The sequence below is a fragment of the Echinops telfairi genome, unplaced genomic scaffold (genome assembly GCF_000313985.2).
Source record: "Echinops telfairi isolate 266 unplaced genomic scaffold, ASM31398v2 ScPeMD7_60;HRSCAF=208, whole genome shotgun sequence".
In the NCBI taxonomy this organism is placed as follows: domain Eukaryota; kingdom Metazoa; phylum Chordata; class Mammalia; order Afrosoricida; family Tenrecidae; genus Echinops; species Echinops telfairi.
Genome location: NW_022103958.1, coordinates 43299450 through 43317975, shown reverse-complemented (window position 1 = coordinate 43317975; position 18526 = coordinate 43299450). Strand labels below are relative to the sequence as shown.

Genomic DNA, 18526 nt, shown 5'->3' with positions numbered 1-18526 from the left:
AAACGATGTACAAATGCGCTTTACACAATTGATGTGTGTATGGATTGGGATAACAGTTGTATGAGCCCCTAATAAAATGTTTAAAAAATATATATATATGTACATAGGCCAATACCTCTATTTTTATGGATTAATGTATTTACATATGCACAACCTATGTTTATACCTCTACCCATAGCTTTGCTTCCTAGATCCTTCCTCGGTTTCCTTTTGCCTTCCTCCTGCCCCACCATCATGTTCCCCCTACTTCCACCTCTTAGTACTTCCTCTCAGCTAGGTTGCTGTTGCCCCAACACCCACAGGATCTCTACAACCTCCTAGTTGTTGGTTTAATTCTCTAGTTGTTCCCCTGTCTATGGTATTGTTTGCTCACCACACCCAGCCCCCATCTCCCCCCCAAGACCCTCGGTGTCGTTGGCCCCGTTGCTTTCTCCCAGTTTGCTTCCCATGCCTGTCGTATAAGGAGGCAAATCAACAATGACACAGACAAAGCAATAAGAAAACAAAAGATTGAAAAGAGAAAACATACATAATTCCAGGTCTGTCCTTGATCTTAGGACCATCTCCCCCTGGTCCTGGGGGAGCTGTCCCTCCTAGCTTTAGGTCTATTTGGGGGCTCTTCAGCGGGTTTTGTGGCTTGGCTTTGCCCCAGTTGCTAATCTGTTATGCTCCTTCTTGGTTTGCCTCACTGCAGGGGGGGGGGGGACTGGGGGTTCAGACCACACTACCTCCCCGCCCTGTGTCCCCAGTCTTGTCCTCTGTCACAGAACGCTCCAGCAAGGGGACAACACGTCATGAGCTGTTGCCGGCCCTCCAGTCCTGTGTCTTAGCAGCTCCGTGCGGGGGCATCATCCTCCGGGCTTGGTGTGCCAATATGCGGTCCAAGCCAATTGTCTCTTTCTCTTTTTCCTTCTTGGTTTGCTTCCATGTGGGCATGACACGTCGGCCCCTCTCCCCCACCCGAAGGTTTCGTGTTGTTCTCTGTAGGACATACTTCTGGGCCGGGGGTCAGTTTGGCTCTGGTGGTCCAGGTTTCTTAAAGAAGTTATCATTATGATAGTAAAATGTCACTTTTAGTCACAATCACATTCAGAATTAAGGCAAAAACAGCCCAGCCTCCTAGCTTCACACTCTCACTCTCAGAAAGCTGGTTTTGCACCAGGTGCACATTAGTCATCATCCCCCAAAACCAATGCTGCACAGGCCCTGGCTCCAACACCCCCCCTAATGCTGCCAAGCGCCAGTTTCTCCCTCGATTCCAACACGTTTTCTACACTGCTGACAAGATGAGCTTTTGCAAAGCACTTTTATATGCCTCCCTGACCTTCAACTTCAAATGTAGGGACTTCCAGGGGACACTCAAGATCCTTATCCAGCCAACAATAGACAAGCCTGGATCCCCTTTCCCAAATATGCTAATTCAGTTCAGTAGGACTGGCCAACTCTGGCTGCTACCTGTGGTTGGAGGTTTGAAGCCACTCGAGGGACCTCAGAAGAAAGACCATTTCTGAATGACTCGAATCTGGAAAACGCTATGGAATATCCTTCGACTGTCACCGTGAGTTGGAATCCCCTCAATGACAACTGGTTACCAGTTAATGTACTTAGAACAGAGTCTAGCACACAGTAAACATTCCAGGGAAGCCACTACTTTTAAAGCCATGAAATCGCTTTTTCAAAAGTACAGAAAGAAGAGAAGGCGGCTAAGATCTAAGCTCTAGGATACTCCATTTGCCAAAGGGCTTCACTTGGCTGTAGATCTGCTACAAGCCTAAAAACCCTAGGCTTTATCTAGACCCCCCAAATTCCCATGTGTCATTCACCATTTAGAATCTGGTCACGTAAGACCTCCTAGAGCCTCTAGGCAACAATCTATCTTCAAGGTTGTTGATTTCTCCTCCTGTGTACCACCTGCTCTCATAGAGCTAGGCACATCTTTGGCTGTCTGGCAAATACTCATTCACCGATTATGCCTTTTAAGTTTCAAAAACAAAAATGGAATGCAGTTAATAACTGTATAACCCCACTCAATGGGATTGCACAACAGAATAGTATGTGAATGGATAGATAGGATTGTGTAAGATATGGTTTAAAAAAAACTACCATAGGGGAAAAAAGAGAAAAGAATAAGGGTTCCTGGGGGGTGGAGGGGGAGGGCAAGCAACAAAGAGGAGCTGATATCGAGGAGCTGAAGAAGAAATGTTTTGAGACTGATTGTGGTAGCAATGGTGTAATGCTGCTTGATGTGATTGAATGGTGGAATGTTACGCTATCTGTAAGAGCTCCCGATAAAATGATTATGGGGAAAAAATGGAATGCAGTAGGATTTTTTTTTTAATTCATATAACTTCTTTTAAGAAAAAAAAATCATTGTCCTCTTCAAGAAATGATGTGAATCATATATGTTATTTCATCACCATCCTCCCACCCACCTATCAGTCCCACCTTGGCAAAGTCAGTAGTCAGGTTGGCCAAGGGAGTCATGTTATCTACCATAGTTTGTTCATTTGACGTCCCAATCCTTATGCTTTGTGTATAAACGTGTCTGTCTCTTCTCTCCTAACAATGTGTCTAGATATAAATGCTCCTTTCCCTAGCAGGATGTCACACCAGTGCCCTTCAAAATCTAGACACTAAAGCGAGTCGTCTCCGAAAAACAATTGTCATCAAAATGGAGGAGAGGCCATGAAAAATGGGTACAACCTATATAAATATCCATGTAATCATCTAGTAAGGCACTTCCTACCAGGGCATAGAAGTCAGTGTGCCTTCGGTGAATTAGCAAGAGAATTTATAAATAACTTCAAATGTTAGACATTTCCAACAGAAAAAAAGACTCAAGTCAGTGGGTTGTTGGGGGCTGGGGAAGAGACACGGTCAATTTTATTTCTTAACTCAGTTTCCACAGAATGATTTATCTGCTCTTCTATTCTTCTCTACCCCCATGCACTCATCCCCTGCCCCGGCCTGGTGACAAACCACTGCAAGTAATGCTGATCCACTCCTGATGACCTCAGCCAAGTCACAGTCGCGTGTCCTAAAACCTACACCTGACATGCCAGGACGAGTCATGGTGACAAATGCATGGGAACTATGTGGGCAACTTGGAGATGGGCAAAGCTGGACACTGTACCCAGATCAGCCTTTTTCATTCAAATCTAAATCTGTCATAGGCAGAGGTAGCCAGTTCTACCATCTGATAAAGCCTGAAGATGCTATTCTACCAATACCTTCTGTCAAAGCTATTTCTTACTACTACTCCTGCGTTCTGAAAACACCACGCAAGGTACCACCTGGCCTCTGCCCACCTCCCATGACCCTGGTGGCGCTGTTCTGGACAAGCACTTTGGTGCTAAATACTATTATCCTCAGTCAAGGCAGCAGCCTGTCAAAACACAGATGTGGCAGGGGAAGTGGGGCCAAACAGAATCCTCCCAAAGTGGAATCTCAAGCGTGAGCATTATCCAGAGTAACATGTTGCCTTTAAATATCATTTTGCTGTGCTGGCCCGCTTCCTGCAGCACGAAAGATCCCACGCAATAGAAATTCTGTTGATTTCTAGGTCTGAATACACAGATTCCAGTATCTCCTGGGAAGCCATCGGCTTTGGTTTTCGAGAGAACATCCAGTCCCGAGGGCTTGATGATCCCAATGGTAGGCACCCTTTGGTTTGTTTAAAAGCCTTTGGGTTTAAACACTTAGAACCTATGCTTGGCTCGTTAAGCAAGGCTGGACTTTCCAGGGAAAAGTTTCTCCTGGCAGTTACCACTCATCCTTTTGCTAATCGGGGCCGGTCGTTACTCGAACTGGAATCGGCAGTGGTGAATCTAAGTCTGCTATGAGGAGTATGCAAAACAACTGGGTTCTGTTTGGAAACGAAACACCAGACTCCCTGCCGGAGTCAATGCCAACTTATAGTGACCCGAGAAAGGGAGGCCAGAACTGCCCCTGGGAGTTTGAGACTGGAACTGTTCGTGGGACTGGAAAGCCAGTCTTTCTCCCAGGGAGCGCCTGGTGCTTCCAAAATGCAGGCCTCGCAGATCTCGGTCCAAGATCTAGGTAACCTCTAAGCCACCAGGGCTCCTGAGGTGCTGTGCTCACTCCCTAAAAAATACACACACAGCCCCATACAGGGGCCATCTCGGCACCCAAAGCAAAGGCCAGAGTGCTGTTCAAGCGGCCGCTTCCCAATAGCCCTGTGTGAATCAGGAGGTAGCCAACACCCCTAAGCAAAAATCATTTTCTATGTAAATTTCTGATTTTCACTCACTCATGCATTCATCAGGAATCAACTATCAGGCATGTTTGCCAAAGAAATACAAGAGAACAAACAGGTGCTTGGAAACACTAGCCCAGAGTGCTTCTCCCATAACCCAGAGCCATCGAGCCCACAGGACCCTGACGCTTTGCAAATCTTTCTGGGAGCAGATGGCTTCCCTCTTCTCGTGCAGATGGTGGATTTGAAGCGCCGACCTTCTGGTTAGCAGTTCAACGCTTACTCAACAGCACCTCCAGGGCTCCTTTCAGTCCACAGCAAATAATCCGTAAATATGGGCTGTAAGAAAGGGGTCTGAGTGACAGTGATGCAGGCACACAAAGCGCCTCACTGGAGGCCAGGCTCTGACAAACACCCAGAGACACCGACTTTCATCAGGCACTGACGAGAATCGCGCTGGGCAGCCTCCCCGCAGAAGAACAGGGAAAGGGGCCACAAACATCTAGATTCAGACTTGTCCTTACATAAACTAACTTCCAAAAGCCCAACTTCAGAGCTAAGAGAGCCCGTTAAAAAAAAAAAAAAGAAGGCACCAAAATCACTTGTCCATTCAAAGTCATTTCTAGACCATTGACAAACAGGGACACAATTCCCAGCATCTTCTAACCACAATGGCCCTTTATCACAGAGGCCCATTAAAAAAAGAGCTTTCTTTCTTGTGCTGTTGACAATGGGCTAAGCAGATTATTTCTATCATATTTGCTTGGGAATCCTAAATTCCAATTTAAACAAATGATTCTCAATCTTCTGAGAAGGTCTTAATTGGGGAAGTCTGTTAAGTTTAATGCAATCTTACCAAGACTGCATTCCTTTCAAGCAGTTGAAGGACTTGGGCAAAATTCTTTTGATGATTCTTTTTTTAAAGACCATCTCCAGAGCTTACATATGTTCCATAATTACTCATGCTGATAGAAGGGAAAGGGGGGAGGGTAGCATCATATTTTATTTCCAAAAGGCTCCCTTGAATCCAAACTTCCAGTTGCCAACATATCTGATGTTGACTTCCTGCACAAAACAAGCACCGAGCAGCAAGTATAATCATAGGTCTCTTGAAAGCAAGACCTATAAAGAAAACCAGGGAAAGAAAGTATCATCTGTCCAGACAGGGCTCTCTGGACATTTGGCAGTTGCCACTGGAGTCCAGGAAAAAATGATGGGTCCACTTTCTGGAATGTGTGCATTGGAAAGGAATGGAAAAGGGTGAGAGTAAGAAATGCTAAAAGGAAACTTAGATTGGGACACTGAGATATCACCTGTGTCCATCATTTGGAAAGCTGAAATCTAAGAAGGCATTGCCTAGAGAGGCTGTGCAATCTCTCGCGAGAGAGCAGTTCTCTTGAAAGAGATGTAAGAGTATTTGGAAATGCCCCAAACCAACCAAACTCCCTGCCATCAAGCAGATTACAACCTCGAGTGGCCCTACAGGATGGGGCTGAGCTGCACGTGGGTACTCTCGACCGGAGTAGCAAGCCTCCTTTTTCTCCCACTATGAGTTTATAGCTGCTGCCCTGTGGTGAGACGCCCAACCTGTACCCACGATGCCACCAAGGTTCCTGTTGGAGAGGGAGCGGGTAAAAACAGTCAAACGGTTCTACTACACCAGGAAATTACAGGCAGCTGAGCATGGAAAGGATCTCCCAGCCGTTTTTCTAAACCTTTAGCTCTCCCAAAATGTTAATCACTCCACTGATAAGTAATAAAAATGACAATTGCTTGCTGTTGTTGGGTACCAAGTCAAGTCTGACTCAACAGAACAAAACCAGGTCTGGCCCTGAGCCAGCCTCATCCTTTTATGTCTGAGGCCTTTGCTGCAGCCACTGTGTTCATCCATCTCCTTGACTTTCCCCAGCATAATGTCCTCCAGGGGCTGATTGGTCCCTGCTGACATGTCCAAAGTGCATGAGATGAAGTCTCTCCATCCTCGCTTCTAAGGCGCATTCTGACTGTACTGTTCTTCTGGCAGTGTCCTTAGACACCACCACAATTTAAACGCACCCATTCTCCGTTAAATGCTTACCAAGTATATAAACTTATTAACAATTGTATAAGCAATGAGCCAAAACTGCAAGTAAGCATTTCTGACATGTGAAATAAGAGCCCTGCCAAAGTCTCTTTTTGAGATCTGAACTCTCAGAATCATCTCAGGAGTATGCTCCCTAGCACTCACACCAAAAGATCATCCATTAATTACTAATGTGCCTTACCCTTCTCTAAGGAAAGCTGAGAGGGTTCTCCTGTCAGATGCTGAAGATTCAACTCAGGAAGTGTAAAACGCACATGAGAGAAGGAATCAAGGGATTCCTTGGGGTATGGCTACCAGTGGCCGGGTCTAGATGAGTGGTTTTCGACCTTCCAAATGCCTCGACCCTTTCATACAGTTCCTCATGTTGTGAGGACCCCCAACCATCAAATTATTTCCGTTGCTACTTCATCACTGTCATTTTGCTACTGTTATGAATCAGGTGATCCCTGTGAAAGGGTCATTCGACCCCCAACGGGGTCACTACCCCCAGGTTGAGCACCACGGGTCTAGAAGAAGCTTGCAGGGGAATGCATGCGTTTGAAGAACACTGAAAGGGCCATGGGCTGCTGAAAAGACAGCCCTGTCTGTCTTGGAAGAAGTTAAGGCCAGAGGGCTCCTTAGAGGCAAGGATGGCAAGACTTGGTCTTCCATACTTTGGACATATTGTCCGGAGAAACCAGTCCCTGGAGAAGGACATCATGTTTGGAAAAGCAGAGGGGCAGCCACTCAATGAGACAGATTGACACAGGGGCTGCGACAACAGGCTCAAGAATGGAGACGCTGGTGCAGATGACCCTGGACCGGGCAGTCTTTCGTTCTGTTGTGCAGAGCGGTCACCGAGTCTGAACTGACAGGATGACACCTAACAAGAACTAGGCGCCACCCCTTGTCAGCTTTTTGTACTGTGCTGCCTTACCTGCTGCTTTGATGCTGGAAGCTACAGCACCAGTCTTTCAATTATCAGAGTCATCCATGGTGGACAGGTTTCCCTGGGGCTTCCTGATAAGGCAGATTAGGTGTAATGAAAACTTTATGGATCGCAACAGAATACTGTCCCATATAGAGCTGACAGATGAGCCCTCTAGGGTGGAAGGCATTCACAATACAGTGACCACATGACTGGTGTGCACATCCCCAAAATTGCATAAGGAGGCGCAGGACCAGACCAAGCTTCCTTCTGTTCAATGTGAGGTCACGAGAGTCCGGGCTGACTCCAGGCAACTAAAAAAGAACTAGAAAAAAATCAACTAAGATCCTTCAGGCATCAAACTCCAGAGATTTCGGAATGAATGGCAAAACTCGAACTTTAGGCCCTATCTTCTGCCTCCAACTCCACCACGCTGAGAGATTTCACTCCTTAGAAGTCCAGGACCCAAGCAGAGATGGGCTGGCACAGAGAGGCTGGAAATTATTTCACCGATCAGTACAAATCCAACAGCGAGCGCACACTCCCCAGAGGCAGAGGTTTTGAATAGCGAAAATTGGCACGGAGAACAGAATTTGGGTTTCACATTTTGCCAAAAAGGGCTCCACCATTCATGAAAATAAAACTTCTGTGTTGATAAGCTGGATTTTTCTGCCTGTCCACCTGCCCTTACTTGGTAAAACTTCCTGCGGCTACCTGCTTACCCCTTGACCTGAGACCCAAGACTGCAGAGCACTAAGACATTCACAGGAAAAGGCCTGGAGGTTGCACAGGGACTGCTAGGAATCCAGATTGTATTCAAAGGAGGAGATAATTTTAGTAAAATAGCTCCACCCACTACTCCCCTTCCTGCGCCCATTTATCTGCAGAGAATTAAAGGGCCCGACTATAAGCTCTGTTTTCAATGGCCCTGTCTGCTCAGTCACCAAGCCAAGGCAGCTACCATGGAAGGGACTCCATTTGCTCCAAGGCTACATATTGCAGTTGAACTCTGCTCCACGGGGCTTCAGTGGCTGGGATTGTTCTATGCAAGCATCTCCAGGTAGACTTAAACCCCAGCCCTGTGGTTAGCAGCTACATGCTACAGTGGTTCTCCGCCTTCCTAATGCCGTCACCCTTTCAGACAGTTCGTGTTATGGTGACCCCCCCAACCATAACATTATTTTCGCTGCTATTTCATCACTGTCATTTTGCTACTGTTTTGAATCAGGTGACCCTGTGAAAGGGTCATTCAACCCCCAAAGGGGTGGAGACCCCCAGGTTGAGGGGGAACTGCTGCTAGATCATTGGAATAAGCACACTAATTGTATGTATACAGTATGTGAAACACAATTAACTGGTAATACATTGGCCAGCTTTATGCACACCTAAATCCTGGCTTTTCCAAATTCTCACAGTATCACCCACCCATCCCCCCAAAAAACTATCCCATTGTTCTCCACAACAAAAAGTAAAATCATGTATATCTTATCTTAATTCGCTTCATCATGAAGAAAAGTAATCAGAATTGATTTTTACCTGACCACTGTTAAGTTTTAAAATTCAGGCTCTTTAAGACAAAGAGACTTGGGGGGAACGTCCCCTGAGCTTAAACAAGTTCTTTAGGCTAAAGGCCCTGGTTTGGAAGCTTTACTTTGCCCCTAAGGAAAGGCTCTTAGACACATGACAAGACTGATCTACATCTCCACCCCTCCCCAGAATAGGTAAGAAAAGCTTTTACCAAAGCAATGCAATCACCTGGGGAACATAGAGCACAAATGAGCAGCCGGCAGCTCTGCATACATACCTATTCCATTTTGGGCTAACGTGGTCAGATTCAGCTCTGTTCTGACCCTCAGCAGTCTTGTCTGTGCTACCAGTTCTTGCCCAGTACACCAAGCTACCAGAGTGTGGTCTATTGGGCAGCAGGTGAACCTACACAGGTATTTTGGCCATATTCATTTTTTTAGCCTCTAAAAGACTGGGTTTTCTACTCCCATAAACGGTTACAGTCTTGGAAACCCACATGGGGGTTTACTACGAGCCAGCATTGACTCAATGGCAAAATTCTGAGAGAATTAATGACACTTAATACGTTATTTGTAATGAACCTGCCACATGCCTCTGCATGTAGGAACATGCAGAGATGCCATTTTGAGAGGATGGGCAAAGCTGATGATTGGATAAATAGACCCCAAACTAATTTCACAATAAAACGTTTTAAAAATAAAGACATTGCTTTGCCCATCACCTCTTTTTTTCAAAAATCTTTCATGGATAGGCACTCACTGTAGGATTAAGTTCCGGTCTATGCGTGGGAGTTCAAACTGGACCTGCCTGGACCCTTTCGGAAGGCACGTGCATTAAGAGATGCTCCAGTCTGTAACTGCGAGTTGGAGTTGGAATTCCAGCTCTCACTAGCTGTGTGACCCTGCGCGGGTTTGCTTCTGTTCTGATCTCCACTTCCGTCATTTTTAACAGCTCTCCCCAGCAAGTCTCTTGCCAGCTTCGCAGATACACTTGGCCTCGAGACCCAATTGAAATACCCTTGTATCCTTTCTCAGCCCTGGTGGTACCATGGGTTAAGCACTGGATGGCTAATCAATGGCTTGAAATCAACCAGCAGCTCTACAAGAGAAAGAGGTGGCTGCCTGTTTTCGCAAAGTTTCACAACCCTGGAAACCCACCCAATTCAGAGCGGTTCTACGCTGTCCAATAGGGTTGCTGCGTGGGCATCAACTTGCAGGCAGTGGCTATACAGCCATCCTGGACCAAACCAGTCTCTCCTCGGAGCTTCTAGAATTCTGACATTTGAAATCAACAGATCCAAAATTATTATTTCCCCTAACGTTGTCACTCCTCTTTCCCCAAGGAGTCCACAAACTTAAGGGCAGAACTTTTACTAATTATCGAGCCAATCATAAGTATTTAATAATAATAAAATACTTGGAGGTAGAGTTGTCTTTGAATCATCTACTCAAAACGGGGGCCGTTCTAACCCACTTAAGGAAGTAATGCAACATCCCATATTCACTCTGTAGAAGTCTCTCTCCATCCCTTGGGAAGCTTTCCCAAGGGAAATAGTTATCGAATAAATAAATGAAAGCAAGGCCTCAATCTGTTTGCCACCTAAGAATGCCCTGACACGTCTGCAGAGGCCAAGCCAACAGGCCCCCCCTTCTTGAGTTTCCCTTAAGAGACCCCTAATTCAGGCTAGGGACAGACTATGAGCAAGTCCGACCCTGTCCTTTCTTGAGCAGCTTTCTGAAACCTAGACTATTTCTGACACTTTAGAAATTCCTGTATCTTAAAAAGTCCCATCCACGAAAGGATTCACCTTTTAAAATTATATGATAAAAGTTGGGGGGGGGGACACAGTTAACAACACAATCACTGGGGTTTTAACCTTGTGGCCCTATCCTAACATGACCAGATGAAGTGTGTGAGCCCAAGAGCGTGCACAACATAGTCCTGCTATGCTGTCTCCGAGCTGGGCTAACAAGCTCTCACCAAACCCAAGACGCGGATACTCAAGCCGCAGAAGCACCTGGCTAGACCGACAAGAGCAGGCGTCGGATTGAAGCTAATGGGCACCACGCAGCTTCTCTCACTTAGAAAAGCAGCTTCATTCATATCCAAGTAATTACAAACCGCAATTACAATTCACATGGAGGGGGTGCCTCTTCAGAAACTTAAAAAAAAAAAAAAAAACAAGCCACAGGCGTTTTCAACTCTAACCATAATTTGGTTACTAAATTCTCGTATAAGGCACCATAAACCCTGGTTAAAAATCAGCCTTGGGTCATTAAAAAAAAATCTTTACAAGCAGCGGTAAGGTTAATTTTCCTTTGTTCGTCTGCGTTGTTTTGTTTTCTTTCGGCATCTGGCATACAAGCTAGAACGGCTCCAGGTAAGAACTGGACAGCTGCGGGGGGCAGCTTGGGCAGCTTCGAGGAGGCCAGGCGGTCCCAGGCCGGCCCGTCGCCCGCTCGCTGGCTCGAAAGCCGCGCTCTCCCTCGCCCAGACCCTCTCTTCCACGTTCCCTGCCCCCAACCGCCCGATGCAGCCGGGCCGGAAAGCAGAGCCCGCCTTGACCGCCCTGGAGGGCAATCCCCTGCAGCCCCGCGGAGTTGTTTTGTATGCGGGCCGGCCGGCAGGCCGGCGCCCTCCGCACGGCCCTCCAGGGTCTTGGCGCAGCGATGCACCAACTCCCGGAGCAGGCGCGCGGACAGGGCGCGCCGCCGGCTGGGGACAGTCGGGGAGCCGGGGGAAGTGGGGACGCCGGGACAGGACTGGGTGCCGCAGAGCTGATGGGAGCCCCCTCCTCCCCGCCACCCACCCCAGAGCCAGGGCAATCGGGGGGACCAGGCGACCGAGGGGGAACGCCAGGGCGGCAAGCAGGGATGCCCTCACCTCTGTGGTCCCCAACCAGACGGGGCACGGCGGCTCCCCCGGAGCCCAGCCGCCCGGAGCGGGAGCAAGCGTCAGGCATCCGCTACAGGGTCCTGGGCCGGGCTGGAGCGAGAGCGGAGGGAGGGCAGATTTTGAGCCGAGCGGGGCGTGGAGGAGGTGTGCCTCCACCCCAGACGGAGGGTGGGCTAGCCAAGACTGGCAGAGGGGTGGGCCGGGACCTACTGGAGAGCGCTAGGAAGCCGCTCGCTGGGAGGAGGAGGAGGAGGAAGGGTGGAAAGGGGTGGGAGCTGGAGAGGAGGGAATTGGCCCAAACCGGACTGCCCTCACCTCGGCCCCATCCAACCAAGAACTGTCTGGGTCTGCAGCCCGGCACAACGGGGTCTGCAACTTTATGTCATTTTCTCATACACACGTGACCCCCTTACAGCCCAGATGGTTTCAATCACGGGAGGAAAAAAGCGGCTCTGCTGGTATGCACGAAAAGCTGGAGCAGGGAGAGTCTGGGAAAGGCTGCCGGGCCCGCCCGCCCGCCCGCCTTCAAACGGCCCGGGCGCTCTGTCTGTTCTCCCAGCTCGCTGCCTGGGGGAGCCGTGCAAACTCAAAGGCGCATGAAAAGAAGCGACATTTGGTACTGCAGCAGCAGCGGGACTTTGAAACCCCTAGGATTCCAACATGCCTGGTCTGGACCCAAAATAAACGGGTGGTGTAATGGGTTAAGGGCTGGACTACTAGTCAAAAGGTTGGCGGTTCAAAACCATTCAAAGGCACTTTTAGGAAGCCAGGCTTGGTGACCCGTTTCCAAACAATACTCCCAAGCAGTTCTACTCTGCACCATGAACTGGAATCGAATCAACTCTTGGCAACTAACATCAAGACTTAGAAACCCAATACTAGAAAGCTGTCGATGGATACTGTGCGATGGAATAACAGTGAGAATCTGTGAACGGCTAATCAGAATCTGAAGGAAACTGTTAACCTAGTATTGCAAGCCACTCAGAAAAGACTAACGTAAATCACCGAAAACTCACATATAGGATATGAGGAAGTTATGTAACCTACTTACTCGTCCCAGAAATCACCGGGAATAAGTGAAATGCACAAGTATGCTGAGCAGCATCGGAAACTGACTTTTACAATCCTAGTTACATTTGCAAGGAATAAATGTGTCAGACCCAACATAAGCAGGCTCGAAGGCCAAGACATGTTTTCAAGCACAGGCCAACTCAATTGTTACATGGCCTAAAGAGGTATTTACTCAGCTGCATGCAAACATCAAAAATGATGGGGGTTTAAGGCACATCCTGGAAATAATTTAACTTGTTCGTGATCAAACATAAATAGTGGCAAAAAATAAATAAAAACAACTGATAGTCTGTTGTTCCTGGGCCAAAAATAGATATTATCTTAATTATACTAGGGGGCTTCAAAATGTTCATGGAAAAAATCCATTATCTTTCACTTCAATTTTTCCACAAACTTTCTGAAGGCCCCTTGTATTGATGCCAAAAGATATACTTTGCCTCATTAGCAAATGGCTTTATATACAATGTGATGCTGGGTTTCTGTGTGAAAAATGCATCACTTCCTAGTAAATTGAATTGGCCTAGAGTAGGGAAACCCCAGAGTTCAGCAATTGTGGAGATGTCAGAAAACACAGGAAAATAATCTGAAACAAAAGTAGCTATGTTTTACTCACAGAGATGCTGGAACTCTTCTTCAAGCCTGGACCGTATCTGGATGGACTTAGCCCTCTCTAATCTCAAACGGGGTGGCTCTACTCTCACGTGAAACGGAATCTTGAGCAGGCACAGGAATCCTCAGGGAACACAAGCCAGAGAACGTAAGAGACACTCCACACCCTGTCACTGGTAGCTCTGTGGGGACATTGTTAGGTTTCCCACTCCCAAACTATTGGAGCTTCTGTGGTTGGGGCTGTTTTCCTTCCTGGTGATGCAGTGGGTCAGACACTGGCTGCTAACTGAAAGATCTGCGCTAGGTGGGAACCCAGCAGCTGGTTCGTGGAAGAAAGATGAGGCTGTGTGCTTCTATCAAGACTGGCAACCTTGAAACCCTACAGAGCACTTCTGCATGTGATCCTAAAGCAGGGGTTCTCAAACTTTTTAAACAGGGGCCAGTTCACTGTCCCTCAGACCCGTTGGAGGGCTGGACTATAGTTAAAAAAAAAAAAAAAAAAACTACGAACAAATTCCTATGCATGCTGCACATATCTTATTTTGAAGTAAAAAAACAAACGGGGCAAAAACACCCGGCAGGCCGGATAAATGTCTTCAGCGGGCCGCATGTGGCCCGTGAGCCGCAGTTTGAGGACGCCTGTCCTAAAGGATCACTCCGAGTTTGGCATTAACTCCACAGCAGTGGGTTTGGGGTTGTCTTATGAGTGGCATCTATAAAGAAATTCAACACAACAAAAGGCATCAAGATTTTCTCAGCTCCGGGACAGTAACCATTTTCATCTCTGGCATCTTCTTCTGCAGCTTCAAGCACTCATTTTGTTGTTAGTTGCCTCAAGCTGATTCCACCTCACAGCAACCTTGTAGGTGAGCAGAGAAGTGCTCCTTTCCAAAGAAGAATAAGCTTGTCTTCCAAGGTGCCTCTGGTAGGTTTGAACAGCCAACCTTTGGGGTCATTGGCAAGTACTCAGTTTGCCCCACAGTGGTGCTTTTTTTAGCCATGCCACTCAAGTTATGCACAGCACTTTCGTCATCCCTAAGAAAACACCTTTATTAGATCTGCACTTTCAGATAGACAAAGACCATCTGTAGTTTTCTAAATATAGCCTAAATCATCATCTTAAATCTAAACCTCTCTCATCAATATTCATCAATTAATCTTAAGACAAGCCAAGATTTATTAGACACTGACATGAAATGTTTTTCAAAGGGTGCTACTTTAGCAATTTGTTATTAATATAATGCTCATATTGGTGTGTTTTTTTAAAAGTCTAACTAGGTATAAAGTGTAAAGAACGATGTTAAGTTCCATGAGGATAAGGTCTATCTTGCTAATAATTGTATCCCATGAGCCTAGTACTACAGTGCCTAACATATAATTAAGAACAACAAAGACTATGAGCCATCAAATGGACTCTGGCTCATGGTGACCCTGGCACCATGTGCCAGAGAGGAAAACCAAGGGTTTTCAAGAGCCGAGTGGTCAGAAGCAGATCGCCAGGCCTTTCTTCAGAGGCACCTCCAAGTCGACCCAGACCTCCAACCTTTTTGGTTAGCAGCCAGCTGCACTAACCATTTTGCATCGCCCAGCAGCAATTCCAAAAGTATGAAATAGGTGGCCAAGAAACATATACAACCTGAATCAAGGAAAGATAAACAAAAACAGGCTGCAGTAAGTCTGTCGGGACATGTGACTTATAAAAATGGAATGGAATAATAGCTTCAGGAAGGAAACAAACGACAGACAAAGGAGGAAGAGGAGGAATTAGCATGCGCTGGTTTGGGACTTTAATCACAGAACAAAGAACTGTGCAGAGACTGTTGGAAATATGAAGTGCTTGTTGGAGGAATTTGGTGTATTTGGTGCCAATTTAGGGATCTCAGAGTTACATTTTCCCATGTCTCTTTTATTCAGTACCCTCCACTCAGAGCCAAGACAAGCTTTGAGCATAAACATCCTGGCTCTAATGTGGACAGTATGAAGACTGTTCCTTTCATCCTCGCTCCTACATCTCCTCCACCCCCAGCCGTTTCCTCTGGGTGTACTGTCTTCTGCCAATGCAGTGAAAGCTTCCCGATCTTCAGCAGTGCTGAAGTTTCTGTGTGGGGAGATGCAGGACAATTGCCCATACAGTCACCTGGCAGCACAGCTTATAGCCAAGGGGCTGTTTCATAGGTTACCTTTGAGAGATTTATAATTCAACTATTTTGTCATAAACCAAAATAGCCCTTGGCATCACAGAGACAGGCTTTGCTTCTTTTTGCGGTTTTAAATTCTGCACTTAGTTAGCGTAGTGAGTTGCCATGGCGAGTTGTTTGGGTTTTCTGGTGCATGGGTTTTTGCTTTGGTATGTTTTGAGGAGACAGCGGAGTTGAGATTTTCTAGGAAGTCTTTCTGGTCTGGGGGGTTTATTACTCATGAAGCAGTTGTGTCCTTCTCAGTCCCTTTCTGTAATATTATGTGGTCATTAAAGTGGGCCATCGGGGCTTGTTCATGCCTCATTAGCCAAAGAACCAGCTTTCTCTAAAGCAGGTGACTGGGAAAGGTTACGAGATAACCTTCACATTTTCTATACCATGCTTTTTCATCCATCTTTCTTTCTTTTTAATCAAAGTGGTATGCTTTGTCTAAACAACTAAACTCTGAGAGGCTAAAGACTGAAATTGGCCTAAAACAAGTCTGCTCTCATAATCAACACTCTGCCTGCCTTCCAGCTCCCGTCATAACTCAGGCTCCTGAAACCAACAGGAGAGGCCTCCCAGGAAGGTCTGTTCAGACCCATCTGCTCCCTCTTGCATTGGTTACTCTGCTGGAGACTGCGGACTGCGGTTGCTAAGAGCTAAGAAGCAGGCGTCTTGAGTAGAGGTTACAACCAACGCCAGCTTTTGCAGCAGCATCAAAAAGTCCGTGGAAAAATACAATCAGAAGACAGTCCAACTTTTACATGAAGCCATCTCATACTACAGGGAGGTTTGTTTGTATTGTGAAAGCCCCCGCCCTGCCTGGTCACTGTCACCTAAATAGCTACAGAAGGACCTTGCAATGGAATCTGTGCCTGATCAACACTCCACCTGCCTCCCCGCAAACCCCATAGCAACAGGACATACTTTTCTGGAGGTCAGCTAGGATTGATCTTTCCTGCTGAGACTTGTGTGTCACCAAGGAGGCTGCACTCACAGCTAACGATCTACTGGGGGGGAGTGAGAGCGAGGGATGCCTATAGCTACAAGGCAGACCTCCATAGGGATCTGGCCAGAGTATAGATAGCCCCACTCTCCCACCTGGTCATTGTTAGTTGCCAGACTGTTGCAAACTGCTACCAATGGTACCCCCAGGGAAGTCTGCTCCTACAGTCAGCACTCTACCTGCTTTGCTTCCCTGTGCACCTCACAGCTCAGACCCCTGGAAACAACAGGAAAGACATCCCTGGAAGCAGTTGGGGTCTGTCTACTCCCCCTACCAGTCAGTGCTGAGGTTGCTTTATGCTAGGAAACAGGCATCTTGAGTTGAACCTACACTCTCAGCCCACATACTTCTGGGGACTCTGATAGCAACAAAGCAGGCTCAGTGGGACTCTGAACAGGACCAATCTCTCAGAGGTACAGGGAAGCAGACAGCCTCAGACTGGCAGGTAGCAGTACAATATCTAATCCATGGGCCACCAGTTCTCATATTATAGTTAAGCTCTCAAAAATCAAAGAGGGAGAATACTTTAAGTAGTGAGGGACAAGCCCTAGTGGCACATGTGCCCAAAGGGCATGCCATTTGTGGTAGGCCTCAACCCAAAGGCATTCAGTTCAAGCTTTCTGGGTCAGCAAAACCAGCTCCTTGAATTAAGTGCCTAGAGGCCCTGCACTCCAAGGCACTCACTCAGCTCCACGTCTATGGGTCAGCAAGCCAGCTCCCCCAATTACGTGCCAAAGGCACCCCACTCCACAAGCCAGACTCCTGTGGACAAGCACCCAGTTGTACTTGCTCCGTGGGTTGGGAAGTCTATCCCTCTGCCCCATGTTCCGGCTCCTGGTTCTGCTGCTCTGATATCACAGCTGTCTTCTGGATCCAGAAGGTTCACTGTGCAGGGATCTGTGGTCAAGAAGACTCACTCCTCTCCCAGCTCTTACTGTAGTGACACTTCCCCCCTCCTGCTGCTCAGAAAGCTCATTTTATGCCCAGCCGGATGGTATTCCAGTGAATCCTGTTTACAATTACTCACAAGTGAATCCTATCACTATCTTCCCCCCACCTCCTTACCAGACCCATGCAAGGAAAGGTCGTTTGGTAGAAGTTAGAGATTTTGACTGGAAGAGTGGCATTAAATAACTCACTGCCCCTGCAGAAACTAATCCAAACTAGTTATATATAAAAAAAGATTTCTAACAAAGGAAAATACATGGACATAGGTGAAGCGGGGTGGGGGTGGGGTGGGGGGGAATCCTGCACGCCATTTATCTCATAACAAAACACAAAAGCAAGCAACAGCAAAGAACCAAAAAAAAAAAGACGCCTTAAGACAAATACAAAGATAAAGACAAATACACACAAATAAAATGGCAGAAGTGTATGCCACTTCTTATAATGACAGTGACTGTAAATAAATTGAATGCCTCATTCAAAAGACAGAGTGCAGAATGAATTTAATAAAATAATAAAGCATGATCCAACTATATACTGTTTATAAGCAACACACCTTAACACCAAATAGGATAAAAAAAACATAGCCCATGAATATAATAATCAAATAAAAATTTGGGTGGCCATCTTAATGCCAGATAAAATCGACATCAAAACAAATTTGTCAAAAGAGAAAAAGATAGGCATTAGATACTATTTTAAAAGTAAATTAATAAAGAATAGTTAGCAATCCCAAATAAATATGCATGCAGCTTCAAGACACCTAAATATATAAAGTAAACATTGATAGGATTAAGAGAAAAAAGTGCCCTCACTGACCCATGGCCCTGCGGGGGACAACACCAGAGACACAGTGTGGGACCGATCTGATCCCGCCACACTGAGGCAAAGCACTGGGGGAGTGCAGCGGAACAGCAAGGAAATGGAGCAGCAAGGTCCCCAGGGAATACTGAAGGTGGACTTTGGGGCCAGGGTGTGGTGCCCCAACGGTCTGGACTGGAAAACACTCCTAAAGGCCAAGGATCCTTGAACTAACTACAAGCTTTTCTTTCTTGTTGTGTTTTAATTTGTTCTTTGTCAGTGGTTT

The 18526-nt window shown here is 46.8% G+C and overlaps 1 protein-coding gene across 4 annotated transcripts in view; it reads right to left on the bottom strand.

Moving 5' to 3' along the window:
* Positions 1–18526, bottom strand: part of DENND2B (DENN domain containing 2B) — a 201060-nt gene that overhangs the window by 159905 nt on the left and 22629 nt on the right. The window contains exon 1 of one of the 4 annotated variants that reach the window (XM_045290876.1): positions 11617–11782. The exons of 2 other annotated variants lie outside the window; for them this stretch is intronic. The gene's annotated coding sequence lies outside the window, so the exon portion shown is untranslated. Of the gene's footprint in view, positions 1–11616; positions 11783–18526 lie in introns of those variants that run through there. One more of the 4 variants, XM_045290879.1, reaches the window with a different exon arrangement.